General features: G+C 39.4%; 1 protein-coding gene across 2 annotated transcripts in view; it reads left to right on the forward strand.

The window, feature by feature from the left end:
* The first annotated feature begins 3,509 nt into the window (after window positions 1-3,509).
* The window catches only part of RPS6KL1 (ribosomal protein S6 kinase like 1), a 491,164-nt gene continuing 479,191 nt past the window's right edge, over window positions 3,510-15,482 (forward strand). The window contains exon 1 of one of the 2 annotated variants that reach the window (XM_044064031.1): window positions 3,510-3,573. The gene's annotated coding sequence lies outside the window, so the exon portion shown is untranslated. Of the gene's footprint in view, window positions 3,579-15,482 lie in introns of both variants that reach the window. The other variant, XM_044064032.1, reaches the window with a different exon arrangement.

The raw sequence follows: 15,482 nt of genomic DNA on the forward strand, positions 1-15,482 counted from the left end.
GAATGCAGAAAAATGAAGTCTAAAGTCAAGCCTTCTTATTCTTATCTCACGCATACCCCCCTCCTGAAATGGATACCCCCCCTCCCAAAATTGTGTTCGCCTCTGCTTGGTAATGCCAGAATAATCCATTGTCAGTAAAGACCATACAGTTACGGACCTTGCAGATTATTTCTAGCTGCCAGATCACTGATAGCAACTGTTATTCTAATGTATAAGTTTGTAGTTATACTAGGCCCTTTCAATTCTGATTCAACTTTTAGAGAGATCTTATAAATTGAGGAAAGTGTTGTACCATGAATTATACACAATACCTTCCATCCACCATCTCTGGGACAATAACACATGTTTTTGTTTCCTCGCACGATCCTCAATGTCAGGTTTTTTACACGTTTTTGTTTCCGCTCATGATCCTCAGTCAGTTTTTTTTTTTACAGAGTACCCAGTTTTATTTCCAGATTTGATGCTCAGTTGTTATAGATCATATGCAATGGAATGCTCTAGCTGAAGCTGCTGCTCTCACAGACTTTATGTTTCAATTCTAAACTTGCAGACATCAGTAAAATATTTCATTTTTCCACTTTGAAATATGATTAGAAACTGGCAATTTGTGTGAACTTGCCTCATGATGCTGTCATGCCAATGTCACCAAACATTATATACTGTTGACACAACGTTGGGGGTGCAGGTATTTGCCATTGATAGGCACTACTGTGTAAGAAAAGGAAAAAAACAAAGTCAGACATCAGATATGTTGAAACAACTAAGTACATGAAGCAGTACAGCTGTAGTCACTATATTTTTGTTGCCTTACTTGACTGACTCTTAGTTTGTGTTTGCTGCTGAAGTCAATATATCAGACTTTGTTTTCATAATTAAAAAAATAACACACCCACTTTCCCTAGCCAAGTACTTGTATTAATAAAAGTGGAAATGGGTACTTACACGGGAATACCAGCTGTCTCTCTTCTGTCTCACACACACACACACACACACACACACACACACACACACACACACACACACACACACACACACACACACACACACACACACACATTAAGTTATAACTGAAAAAAATCCACATACAGCAGTTGAGAAAGGAAGGCTTCCAACCCAACAAATGGCAATACCCATTACAGCTACATATCCAGAAGGATAAAAGGCACATTTTTAAATTCATATTTTCACATAAAACCATTATTTTATGTGACAATAGGATTAGAACAGCCACTAGTCATTAGCGACTGTCGCAAAAAAATGTGAAACTGAGCCCAAATGTTGTATTCAATTATTTACTTTGCACGTGATCTTTAAGGGGTTTATTTTCTTTGCCCAGCTGCAACAGAGCATCAGAGGGTGGGTTCCATGAGCACTTCATCAGCTTCAGCATTTCTAGAAGCAGCTGTGAGCATAAAGTTAGCCATCTTCCCATTCATAATTTGTATTTCACTTAATATGATGTCCAGTGAATTCTTACGACTCTTGTTCTGTGGGTTTAGAGAGAGGGTTCTCCATTATAACACTTTCCTTACTGGAATTAACCATGTGATCTCTAGGTTGCAGACCTTTCTCTTTCGGTTGCCTAATTTATTGGTTTTAGCCTCTATTTTATGCTGGAAACATGGCATCAAAAGGGGCAGCTTTGGATCCCCTTCTTCTTTTAATAAAAGCTGACAGTAACCCCTGGTTTTACCACCTAAAGAGCATTAGTCACTGGGGCAACAACCTAGGAGACCCTTGTTCTATCAGAGCACTATACTAGAAGTCCATATGACAGCTTATGATTAAGGGACTCTCTCTCTCTTTAACATGAAATTAAAACTTTCAGCTTACTATACAGACCGGACAGACACACAAACAAATTAAATGGCGTGATTAGGGCCTGACAGTATATAAGTGGGAGATGATGGAATCCAAACCCATGTCTCTGGCTTCTCCATTTAGCAGCTTAATATGAGCGGTACACTGCATCCATGTTACATTTGCCCTCTTCTCTAGATAACTGTTTAACATTCCATTCTTTATTTGATTTAGTTTATTTTTCTATGCATAATGAATCACTGTCTTTCATTTTGGGTTCATCCACTACATGTGTTTTCAGTGAAGCTCTGCAGTTATCTAATCTGTTAATTTATTGACTATGGTGCAATGACTATTTCAAGTTACAATGCATGGCCAAGGAAAGCACTCAGGTTCATTCGCATTTATGCAACAAGCCTGCTAAAATATCCACAAAGATTAACATTGTGATCCATACTGGACACATACTCTTAAATGAGTAAAATTAAAAGGGCCATATGTTTTCTTATGTTATCAATTCACACAAAGCAAGTTATCAAAGACTTTCAAATGTAAAAAAAAGCTACATTAGTTACTCTCTTAGACTCCCACATACCTGTAAAAGGTATACAAGCTATTCTGGCTTTATCAGAATGAAATCCATGCTGAGGTTTATATGGTTATTCAGTCTCACCACCTTTGTAGTAGAGAAAAAGAAAGTGTAAATTCAAGCGAAATGTATAGTTTTTAGAACAATGTTGTGCTATCTTATAAGTGGAGGAGTGCAGAGCTGGACTTACTGCTCCAAATCCAGTAAACAGCATAGTAAATTGAGAAAGAAAGTTGCCTGGGGATGATTTTTGGTTTGTATAAAAGACTGAAACAGTATGTACTGAGGGGACAAGTGAATGTTAATGTCTATTCTTTCCGTCATATTGCATTTCTTCATGTTAAACAAGTGTATAAGAAAATGGTTTTGTATATATTTAGCATTTATGTACGATCTGTAATTGTTTCATTTGTATCTTTCAACCTCTTAGCACAAAATATCTAGACAAAGCCTGAAATTAAGGGGGTTGGGGCAAAGGTCTAAAAATAGGGACATATTTTACATATTGCTCTTATAAACTTAGAAAGTCACTAGAATAACACGATTTATGTTAGCATGCATTTTCTGAAGGATATAATGTCTGAAACTCAAATTTATGTTATTACAGTATTTAGTAACTTCAATCCTCTGTGATTTGCCAGAAAACCACAAATTTTATGACAGATAGACCAAAAATATGAGGTAAAAATCTAGACATTTTGTGAAAATCTGGACAGTTGAGTGGTACCATTACAGGAAATGGCCTAGGCTATGTCCGTACTTTTTGTATGACAAACAAATATGTGGCTGGCCTGCCTATCAGGACCATTCATTCTGCAGTGTGATTTCTTCCAATAAAAGTCATATAATTTCAGCACATACACATGGAGCTACCTATCTGTTTACATGCACACTTCTTTATTATGTTTTTTTTTTTTTTCACTACAAAACATGACAGTTTCTCCAAGACAAACAGAGCACAACATTAATACAGTTCAATGACGGACTGCATGACTTTGGAAAGTCCCTATGAGACATTGTGTCTTTAAGAGCCCGAGGCTTTGCCTCAGCTGGTAGCCAATTGATTGTTTTGATTCTGCTGTGAAAATGATGACATCATCTGTAGCCAATCTGTACATTACTTAAAATCACCACCCTGCACAGCATTTAACTGCAGATGGATACGGCAGGCTGGAGAATGAAATGTAAGGTATATAAGTTAGATGCATTGTTTCTGATGAAAATTTATACTGCATGCACATGATTTCTTGTAGGTCACTTTTTTGTTGTTTTTTTTGGTGGGGGTGGATTGACTCTGATGTGAACTTTAATCATGGTATGCAATTTCCTGTACTGATCACAGGGTGGGGAACATTTCCAACTCCGAGATTAGCTGCACTGCAGATTTCTGAACAGCAGTGACAGTTGCTTCAGGTTTCATACTTGCATCAGTATGCACTGTTGCAATTAACCGACACAGAAGACTTGACACACAATAATATGCTTGTTTACTCTGCAAAAATAGCAAATATTCCTTGTTTGGGAATTACATGAGTGTTTCTGGGGGATATGTTAGAAATGTATACACCCTTAATGTCTATTATCTCCCATAGTACTTATCTAGAAATTATAGCCAGCGAAAAGATCAAATATAGTTTTATATGAGAAGGGCTTGTTTTACAGCACCTTGTACTATCCTGGGGCAATTATCTGAGCATGGCATTTCTTATACTTGCTGTATGAAATCTGTTTAGTTTTTGTGATCTGATGAGTTAAGACAAGTTAAAATACTTCTGGGACAATCACAGGCTGCATTTGAAGAGCTCTCATAAAGTACGCACGTGTGTGTATATGAGTGTGTGTGTGTGTGTTTATGGAATCTGTGTAATCTCCATGGTAAAGCTGTGTGGTGGACACACTGCTTATTTGCGAATATTGTGGTGTGAATGCAAAAACAAAAACATTATTTTTTCCCTCTGGTGAAAGTATATGTGCAAATCTGTCAGGTCTGTTTAATGTTATTTCTTATATGAAGACGTAGAATAGCATTTTCATTCAGAGGGACCCTAAAAAGTCTTTTGAAAGCCGTTACGTCAGGGCTGTTCCATTTAAAGGGAGACCATTCTAAGCACTGGTTCAGTGTCACCCCTCACACTCGCAATTTTGTACAGAACTGTGTTAATTTAATCAGAAAAATTATAATGTATATTCTAGTGTTCATATTCTTCAGAAAAAAAATCAATTCAAACCCTTTCATTTTGTCAAGTGCCTAATACTAATATAATTTTATGTAAAATCTTCTTCCTGTGTGTCTTGGATGTTCAGATTACACTGATCTGAGCACTCTGTTTCAAAAGTAGACACAGTATAGACTGTCCTTCATGTAAAATAAAAAAAATAAAAGTAAAATATCTTATTTCAATCTTCTGATCACAGTTTTGTGTATCACCAATCTGATGCAGACATTTGGGTTTAGGGTTTATTCCAGATCTGTTGCTACCTTTTATTGGTAATTTTTGTTTTCCTCCCCAGCACTTGAAATAAGATAAAAAGAAGGTGCATCTAATTAAATTATCAGATTTGCACAAGTGACATTTATTGTTTATCTGGTATTTCACTGATATGTGTTTTAAAGCTTCCTTTATCTTCAGTGGTTTTATACTTTAAAAGAGGTGAATCCCTGTAGTCCAGTGTCAGAAATGTGTCACAGTTAGCAAGATCACAGACCTTAGTTTACTATTTGATAACTTCTTTCTGTTGTTTGATAACTTCTTTCTGTTGTTTAGGTTCATAGGTTCATAGGTTTATACTAGGCTATCTGCCCTAAGGCATTTATAAGCCTAGCCCAAAGTTTTGTGGCTTACGCCACCCCTTATGTTAAAAAATACTGTGCCCATTAGTTTGTTGTGCCTCTGTCCAGCAGTGACACAGAGATGATTCCCGGGGTAAACCTACGATCTCCCATCCACCGGTCAAGATTTCTCTTGAACAGAGCCAGCGAGGTGCTCTGCCTCACATGGACCGGGATTTTATTCCACAGCATAGGGAGTCTCTGGGTGACAAATCTATCCCTCCAGCATGTCCTATTTATATCCGTGCTATGGTTTAAGTCGCTTGCTCTAGTGGATCTGGTAGATTTGGATTTTTTGAGGTGGAGCATGTCCATTAATTCCGGGTTGGACATGGCCTTGTATGTCAGGCACAGGTCACCTCTGAGCAGACGGTATGTGACTGAATAGAGCTGGAGTTTCTTCAGTCTGGCAGCATATGACAGATTTTGGAGTCCCTTTATCCTTTTGGTGAGGAACTTTTGGGGTCTCTCCAATTGCTACAGGTGTCGGGTGAGATACATCCCGAATAGGGCATTGTACTCGATCATTGGTCTGATAAGTGAAGAGTACAGGGGAACAATGACCTCACTTGATCTGGATGTGAATCCCTTCATGATTAGGTGGGCAATGTAGAAGGTCTTTCTAAATACTTTAGCAATGTGAGTGTCAAAAGAAAGGCCACTGTCAACCTGGGTCCCCAGGTCCCTGATAACCTCTTCTGTGCTTAGTGGATTTCCACCTATATGGTAGCTTGGGGTTACCTTGTTTTTCCCGAAGGGTATGACTATACATTTTTTGGCATTTAACTTCAGGCCATGGCTCTGGCACCAGCTATCAGTTTCCGTGAGAGCCCTCTGAAGGATATCTGTGTCCGATGTACTTTCCACTATGGCGCCCAGTTTGCAGTCATCTGCAAACTTTGTCAGCCATAGTCCTCCTATGTTTGCCAGTACTTCTGAGAAGTAGATGCCGAACAACAGGGGGCCAAGGACTGAGCCCTGTGGGACACCACTTGTGACCGGCTTGGAGTCTGACATGGCGCCAGCAACTCTAACCCTGTGGGTTCTGTCCTTTAGCCAGTTTGCAACCCATCTTGTGACATATGGGTTTACATTTAAGCTGGTAAGTTTTTCTATAATACCCGAGTGGGGTATTGTGTCGAAAGCTTTTGCAAGGTCAAGGTAGGCTGTATGGACTGCCTTTCCCTCATCAATGGCCTTGGTGACTGTTTCGAAGAAGTCGACCAAGTTCAAAAGGCATGATCTGCCCTTGACAAAGCCAAACTAGGTCGGGTCCAATGTCTGCAAGTCCCCTATGTCTTTGTTTATGAGTTCCATTATGATCCCCTCCATAGCTTTGCAGACCAGGCTTGTTAAGCTTATGGGGCGGTAATTACCAGGGTCCGTAGAGGCACCACCTTTGTGGAGTGGGACCACAGTTGCCGTACGCCACTCCTTGGGCATGTATCCTGTGGTAAGGCTAAGATTAAACAGCTGCCTTATGTGCGGGTTTAGTTCCTCATTGAGTTCGTGTAGCACACAGCCGTGGACACCATCCGGTCCCATTAATGCTGTGTTTTTAGCTTTAGAGAGAGCAGCTTTCACCTGTGCATTTGAGATGTCTGCGAGGCTACACTCCGCTGGGATAGTTATCTCTCCTTTTGGGGGGGAGAGGGGGGTGAAGTTTGCACTGAACCTGTCTGCCAGTATGTTGGCAATGTCTGTGGGTTCAGTGATTTTTGTATCATTTTGGACTAATTCTGAGCATATCTGGGAGTTTCCACCCAGGTTTCTAACATAGCTGAAGAAGGCCTTATGATTGTCTTTTGAATCTGTGGCAATTTTTCTCTCAAAGTTGGCCTTGGATGATTTTATGAGTGCTCGTATTTTTTTACTAATAATGATCAAGGGTGTCTTCTCTTTTATGGATTTTGCTCTATCATGTAACAGCTTTCTCCTCTTATTGTAAAGTTTGTTTATGGCTGGGGTCCACCAGACTGGACGTTTGCCCTTGGTGGAAAGAGTCTTGGTTTTATTAGGGGTTGCCTGATCCATGCAGTCCTGGAGGTGTTCATAGAAGGCATTTGTAAGGGCTTCCGCAGCTTGGGTTGTGGTTTCCACTGGCTCGGGGGCCTTGAAAGATACCACACCAGTCTTGAGTAGTGTGAAGTTTGCTTTAGAGAAGTTCTTCACTGTGGTCTTTTTTGTTTGGGGTGGGGGCGGGATGTGGATTTCCAGTGAGATTAGTTTATGATCTGATCTCACCAATGAGGGATATACTTCCGGTGTGGAGCATTTTGTCCCCATGTTTGTGATGATCAGATCTAGTATATTTTTTCCTCTTGTGGGAACGGTGACTAGTTGTTCCATGGCATTTGAATTTATGAACTCCAGGAACCTTTGGGCTAGAAAGTTGGGGCTTGAGTAATGTTCCCAGTCTATATTCGGGTAGTTGAAGTCACCCAATATAATGGTGTTTGGAGATACATTTATACCCTCCAGTGTCTTCAGGAAGGCTGTGTGGGGTTCCTGAGTTTGAGAGGGTGGCCTGTAGCATGCTACAAATTGTAGAGCAGTTTTGCCTATGGTTAATTGCACCTGGATGGTTTCCGATGCTTCGTGCATTGCCACCAACCTGGAGGTTTGGGTATCCTTGATGAATATGGATACAACCCCTCCTTTTGTGGTGTGGTCCGGGTTTTGGGGCCAGAACGCATGATATGAGGTAAAACCTGATAGTGCCGGGGTGCTCTCAGGAGCATTGAACCAGGTTTCAGTCACAGCACAGACATCGATGTTCTCCATACTGAGAAGGGCCTCGAGTGCGTGCATTTTGAGATTTAGACTTCTGGCATTGAGCAGCATTACCCTTAGTTTCTTTCCATTTTTGTTTTCTAGGGTGGTAGGTTTAGAATTTCTGTCTAGGTATATTTATTTGGAGGCCCAGTTCCTAACATCATTTCCAGTTTATTGCAGAGTTGTGCATAAAGATATTACTGCATTACAGATGAATGTACAAGGATAAAAGGAACATGTAGTACAACAGAATGAGAGTAACAGAGCAATACATACTCATTGAATCTGGAGTACAGGAAACCAAATGGGGGACGTGAGCATTAGGTGTTTAAGCCTGGCAAAAAAAGCAGTCGTGGATACATAACAGGTGAATAGCCAACACTGTGTTATATAAAACATTTAAGAAACATTCACCTTATCACATGATGTCAAGACAGTGACACAGTCCGACACTGTCCATACCTCTCAGCTGTGCCCTGATTTTGTCTCATAGTTTTACCCTGCCCCTCATAAAATGTTTGCCCTTCAGGTAAATGGCGGAGGATAACAGTCAGTCAATAGTGATGTCATTAGAGTTTCATACTTTTTATTGTTCAGAAATGCATGTTGATGCAAAACCTGTTGTCTTATTAATTTATTGGATGAAATTTGTCCCTGATTTTGGACCTTTGCAGCCCCCCCCCCCCCCCCCATTTACTTTTGGCTTTGTCCAGAATTCTCAGGCAAAGAAACTGAGAGGTATGGTAACACCTGTTTGGCACCTAGACGTTGTGTAAGTCAGTTAAAGGTTTCATTTGTGTACAGTTCAGTATGATAAAAGACAGTATTCTGTATGTTGAGTAGAAGTTACTGTCCAGATTGATTTGACACAGTGAAAAATACCTGACCTCCTGACTACCAAGAAAAGGATTATACCTGTGAACAGGTACATACATTCTAACTATATCTGTAAATAGATAAATACCTGTCAAGTATACCTGCTGATAGGAATATACCTATTCAGTGCACGTGTGCATAGGGGAATGTGCACGTGTACATAGGGGAATACCTGCCTAGTGTACCTTTCTAGGGATATATCTGCATACAGGTATATATATATATATATATATATATATATATATATATATATATATATATATATACACACACACACACACACACACACACACACACACACACACACATATATATATATATATATATATATATATACACACACACACACACACACACACACACACACACACACACATATATATATATATATATATATATATATATATATATATATATATATATATGTGTGTGTGTGTGTGTGTATACCACATACCTGAGTGTAGGGGATATTTTTAAATAAGGATATATCTACTTGACTACACCTACTAACAAGGATACACCTGCTGAGTAAGCTAGGAGTAGAAAGATACTTGCTAGGTATGTCTGTGATTAGAGATATACCTGCCATGTATACCTGTAAGGAAGTATGCATCTGTTGAGTATACCTGAATGTAGCCATATGTCCATCCCTAGGGGTAAACCTGCTTCAGTACACCTGTGGGTATAGGTATGCCTGTTGAGTATACCTCATATTGTCATTATAGATAAACTGCATTAGCCCCCATTTGTCAGAATACAAATACCTAGGTGTTACCCTCGCTTCCTGTCTGACCTCCTTGAGCCATATAAACAAAATCACTAAAAAAATACTCTCTCAACTTAAACTCTGCCATAGAATATCTTACCTGCTTTCTCTAACAGCCCACACTGCCCTTTCCAAAATGTCCACTTTCCTAAATGAATATGAGCTGCTGCCACAACTGACCTTTTACTCAGCATAAAATACATAAAGGCTGTGGATTACAGAAAGTAAAATCTGCAGATTCACACTTGATGACACTGTTGTCCATTTACAGAGGCTAAAATGGTGTTGATTCACAGTGAACAACCTATCTTCTGGTTACTAGTCTATAGAAAATAATACAAGGAGTAACTGTCTAGCTCTGAAAAGGAAACATCCACTCAGAGACTAGGTATACTCAGGAAGAAATACCCAAGAACAGACTATTACATTATGATGGCCTTGTAAATCAGGTATTGGAGAACTGTCATTCTCTTGATTAGGCCTAGCCCTAGCCAAACTTCCATCCCAAATAAGGACTTTGTATCACTCCCTGAGTTCAAAACTGCCCTCTGTGAACATCCTAAGCAGTGAAGTGGCTGGCAGCAAAATCATGATGCTGCACTCTGTGTACTGTTTATTTTATTAAGATTACAAATACCTCTTCTTTTGATTTATTTGTGTTTGCATACTCCATACTTATTTGAAATTATCCTGCTCTTTGTCTTCTCAGGTCGCATATTTATAATTCTGAATAATTTTGAATATACATGGTAATCACTTTGTGAGTCTACGCCTTTGGATTGTGGCTGAAAAGTGTGTTCAGACCAGCCCGCATTCCTGGTTACTAAGTAATAAGTAAATAAATACATAAATAGCTAAATAACTAACTAAATAACTAGCTAACTAAAAACAAAGTAAACCCATAAATAAATGTGCCTGTGAGTTTCAGACTACTCAGAAAGCAGCGGACTTGTGCAGACCAGTTACAGCACTAAATGGTGGCCTCTTTGCACCTTTGTGCTCTGTGGTTCCAGAGCATTCTGGGAGAGATTTTCAGGGGAAACAGGTACATAAATGAGTAGATGGGAGTAGAATAACCGAAGCAACAAACCGCCTAGGTTGCAATGTTTCACACAATAGACTGTAGCTGTTCGACATATCATTGGGGAGGGGTGCTTTCTTGTTGCATGAAAAGAGGTTTGAAGCTCTTCTTAGCCTTTCACAATAAACAATAATGTCCAGAAACTCTTACCAGGGAAATGGCAGCAGTGGCCTTTCAATGTATCCAAACTTGGAAAACATCTTCTCACTTTACTGCAATCATTTTTGATAGCTGCAGTCTGGGTCCACATAAAGCGGGTGCATGCATCTTCTCTCTCTGATGGCATACATTATGAAATAGCATACTGTACTCCACAGGTCTGCCTCCCATAAGCATGCCAAGCTGTCTGTGCCTCCTAAGATCAGCAGTATTTTGAAGGTATTATCAAGCTCTAACAAGGTTTAACATATGACCATAGTTTTCCATGCATCCAGAGTAAGGAGCTGCAAAGGGATTCTGCTTGGTTGCCTCACTTAACCGTAATGCAGACGCCACAGTGGAACCTGAAGTGTTAGGAATATGCAAGAAAGGTTAACATGGCTGTAATGAACAGGATTTAACAAGGGACAGCTATCCTGTCCTTAAACTGCCAAATATTTCTTAAATGTCACTGCACTACCTCCTTCTTGTGTTAGACACCCATATTTGCTTCTTCCTAATTTTCTGGATACTTTAAAATTCTTGTACCCCTTAAGTAATGCACAAGAACAAAATTACTCTACAACCATGGATATGACCTTATGTGAGTCCCCCTTCCTGGTAGGTCATTTCTGCGAGCCAGTTGTGATGAAGTGTTACATAACGATGGAGTCTGGAGCACGTTGTCTGCCTTCAGTTTACTTATGGTTATCAATGTGTCTGCCTTCAGTTTACTTATGGTTATCAATGCGTCTGCCTTCAGTTTACTTATGGTTATAAATGTGTCTGCCATCAGTTTAACAACAAGACTTCTTCAGATCTGAAGAAGTCTTGTTGTCAGACGAAAGCGCTCATCTGTGGATTTATAAAGATTTTTCACCTTCGTTAGTGGCCTGGATTTTTATATCATTTTTATTGGTCTTGAGTTATTGTGGTCTGCCTTCAGTTTACTTACGGTTATCAATGCATCTGCCTTCAGTTTACTTATGATTATCAATGCTATATGTTCCAGTTGTGATGAAGTGTTACATAACGATGGAGACTGGAGCACGTTGTCTGCCTTCAGTTTACTTACGGTTATCAATGCGTCTGCCTTCAGTTTACTTATGGTTATCAATATGTCTGCCTTCAGTTTACTTATGGTTATAAATGTGTCTGCCTTCAATTTACTTATAGTTATCAATGTGTCTGCCTTCAGTTTACTTATGGTTATCAATGTGTCTGCCTTCAGTTTACTTACGGTTATCAATGTGTCTGCCTTCAGTTTACTTATGATTATCAATGTGTCTGCCTTCAGTTTACTTATGGTTATAAATGTGTCTGCCTTCAGTTTACTTACGGTTATCAATGCATCTGCCTTCAGTTTACTTATGGTTATCAATGCGTCTGCCTTCAGTTTACTTATGATTATCAATGCTATATGTTCCAGTTGTGATGAAGTGTTATATAATGATGGAGTCTGGAGCACGTTGTCTGCCTTCAGTTTACTTACGGTTATCAATGCGTCTGCCTTCAGTTTACTTATGGTTATCAATGTGTCTGCCTTCAGTTTACTTATGGTTATCAATGTGTCTGCCTTCAATTTACTTATGGTTATCAATGCGTCTGCCTTCAGTTTACTTATGGTTATCAATGCGTCTGCCTTCAGTTTACTTACGGTTATCAGTGTGTCTGCCTTCAGTTTACTTATGGTTATCAATGCATCTGCCTTCAGTTTACTTATGGTTATCAATGTGCCTGCCTTCAGTTTACTTACGGTTATCAATGCTATATGTTCCAGTTGTGATGAAGTGTTGCATAACGATGGAGACTGCAGCACGTTGTCTGCCTTCAGTTTACTTACGGTTATCAATGCGTCTGCCTTCAGTTTACTTATGGTTATCAATGTGTCTGCCTTCAGTTTACTTACGGTTATCAGTGTGTCTGCCTTCAGTTTACTTATGGTTATCAATGTGTCTGCCTTCAGTTTACTTATGGTTAGCAATGCATCTGCCTTCAGTTTACTTATGGTTATCAATGCATCTGCCTTCAGTTTACTTACGGTTATCAATGTGTCTGCCTTCAGTTTACTTATGGTTATAAATGCGTCTACCTTCAGTTTGTTTATGGTTATCAATGCTATATGTTGCTTGGTTTTCTTTTTCTCACAAAAGTTTCTCGACATCTTAAAAGGGTTTTATATCTAATACATCCTGCTCATACGTGTCTTTCACGTGCTGTTTTCCCATGTCATTTCTACAGTTGTTTGTAACTCTGAAAGCCATAGTTATATACACTCTTTGCATTCAGATTTAATGTCAACTACCACCCCACAAAAAGTGGATTTAACAGAAGTTTTGGACTGACGTACATTGTTGAATCGACGACACAATTTCTGTGTCTCTGCTTTGTTAACATGTAATGTAAGTCCAGCTTGACACTGATTACTTAGTTCCTTTTATGGGTGCACACGAGCAGCAACACAGATACGCTTTATTTTTTAACACTTTAAAATGGATTTACTGTTGTAATTACAGGTTCATAGGTCAGTACTAGGCTAACTGCCCTTGTGGGCCATTTTAAGCCTAGTCAGTGATCCCATCTAAGAATCAAACCCTGCATCCTGTGTTTGTAAAGGAAACACCTTAACTATTATTAACTGGGGCAGTCCAGCTGGGGTGACTCCATGTTTCAGGGAAGAGCTGAGGAGGAAACAATCCATACAGTGTTAAAACTCTGTATACTAAAGTACTTGCCTTGCTACATACTTTTAGATAAAGTTATATACTAAGAGGCTTGAGTTACTAAAGAAAAATATTTAGCAAGAAGTAGATATCTCAAGATAACGTACAATTTCCTGTAATAAATCACATATGCCAGATGAGAGTTACTGCAGGAACATAAACTTACAAAACTTCTTAAGATAGGGTTGTCAAGCTCTAGTTAAGTCTTAGCTACATAAAACATCAGAGGAAGCTAAAACATAATTTGTAAAAGACTGAGTAGGAAACAGAAGATAAATCCATTTGTTTATGTTAAATGCTACAACTTTGTACAACTGTGACAAGTATTGGGGAAGTGAAAGGTATAGTCTGCAGCAAGTAGAGATGACAGGAGGTATGTCAGTGGTGGGTATAAAGAGGGCGAAAACAAAATTGAAGCACTAATGAGAGTGTTAATAAGATACAGCTCAATAAATATTACTTTTTAGATACACCTGACTGTGTGAGTAGAGGCCTCAAGGTTTGAGAGGAAATATGTAAGGTGAAAGGGATGCGAGCCCATGTAACCTGAATGCAGATTTTGGAACTGCTGGGTCTTACAACTGGGTTTTGCTCCGTCACATTGCTATAGCCAATTTCCATGTGGATTTATTCTAGCCGTTAGCTTCGAGACAAATCTTCCAAGTTCCTTCATAAATCAGCGGCATGACTCCTCCACGTTTTGGACAAACCGTATCCAAACATGTCGTCGCCATATGTATTAAAAGTTGTACCCTCAATAATGGGAAGATGGTGGATGTGAGTATTAAAACTTGCATACAGGAGTCCAGCACTTGGGGGTAGTCCATCTGGGGCAATTTCATGTTTCAGTAGAGACCGAAAGAGGAAAAGCTCCATGCAGTGTTAAGCGTATATATTAAATTGTCTGCAGTATTAAATATTATTTTAAGATAACCTCATCCCAAACCAAATCTCTGCTTTTATGTCATTGAACTCTTCCAGTAAAACAACGTACTTACCCACCTCAGCATTGTGTAAACCAGTACATCCACTGCCATCTTCCAAAGCCACCAACATCATTTTTAAAATTAGGAAAAAAAACCCTTTTTAACTGGTATGTCTAAAAAAGCATTTGATTTAGTTGATTATTGACTCACTTCCCCAAAACAGGCTTCTCTCTCTATGCTTTGGTAACAAATTATTTTGTTGGTTCTTAATTTATTTCACTGAACATAGCATTCATGCCTTTACCAATATGGCCAGCCAACAAGCCGAAGTCTGCCAAGAAATAGGTTTTTGTCCTCATGCTTTTTTTCGTCATCATCAGTTCTCTTCTCAGAACCTTCCAGATCACAACAGGATTCTGTATGCTGACAATCAATTGCTACTCAACTCCTTTCCAAATTCTAATGTACTCTGAAGAGTTAGGATGACTCGAATGGCGTTTATGCTTCATTTCGGAACAATAAGCTGGCATTCAGCATTGACAGGACCAAAGCTAACACATATGGAACAGCCCAGTGACTTCAGCGAATACTCTACACTTAAAATTTCAGGCCTCCTTGGGCATTTCATTGAACCAATTAAAGCATTCAAAATACAAAGGTGTGCATTTGATAAGTCACTAAATTTTCATATAGTTACTGAGTTATCCATTTCTAATGTGCTAAGACAAGTAAATGTCTTCTTACTCTTCTTCTTCTTTCAGCTTTTCCCAGTTAGGGCTCGCCACAGCAGATCAGCTGTCTGCTCATGATTGGCAGTGGAGTTTTACAGTGTCGAGTTGCCAGCCCAGCACCCAACCTTCCACAGAAGGCACACACATGCACACACTCACACCTAGGGCCAATTTAGAGTGTCCAATCCACCTACAGCATATCTTTGGGATGTGGGAGGAAACTGGAGCACCCGGAGGAAACCCACGG

Source organism: Protopterus annectens, chromosome 2.part2 (genome assembly GCF_019279795.1).
Source record: "Protopterus annectens isolate FY-2018-M chromosome 2.part2, PAN1.0, whole genome shotgun sequence".
Lineage (NCBI taxonomy): Eukaryota > Metazoa > Chordata > Ceratodontiformes > Protopteridae > Protopterus > Protopterus annectens.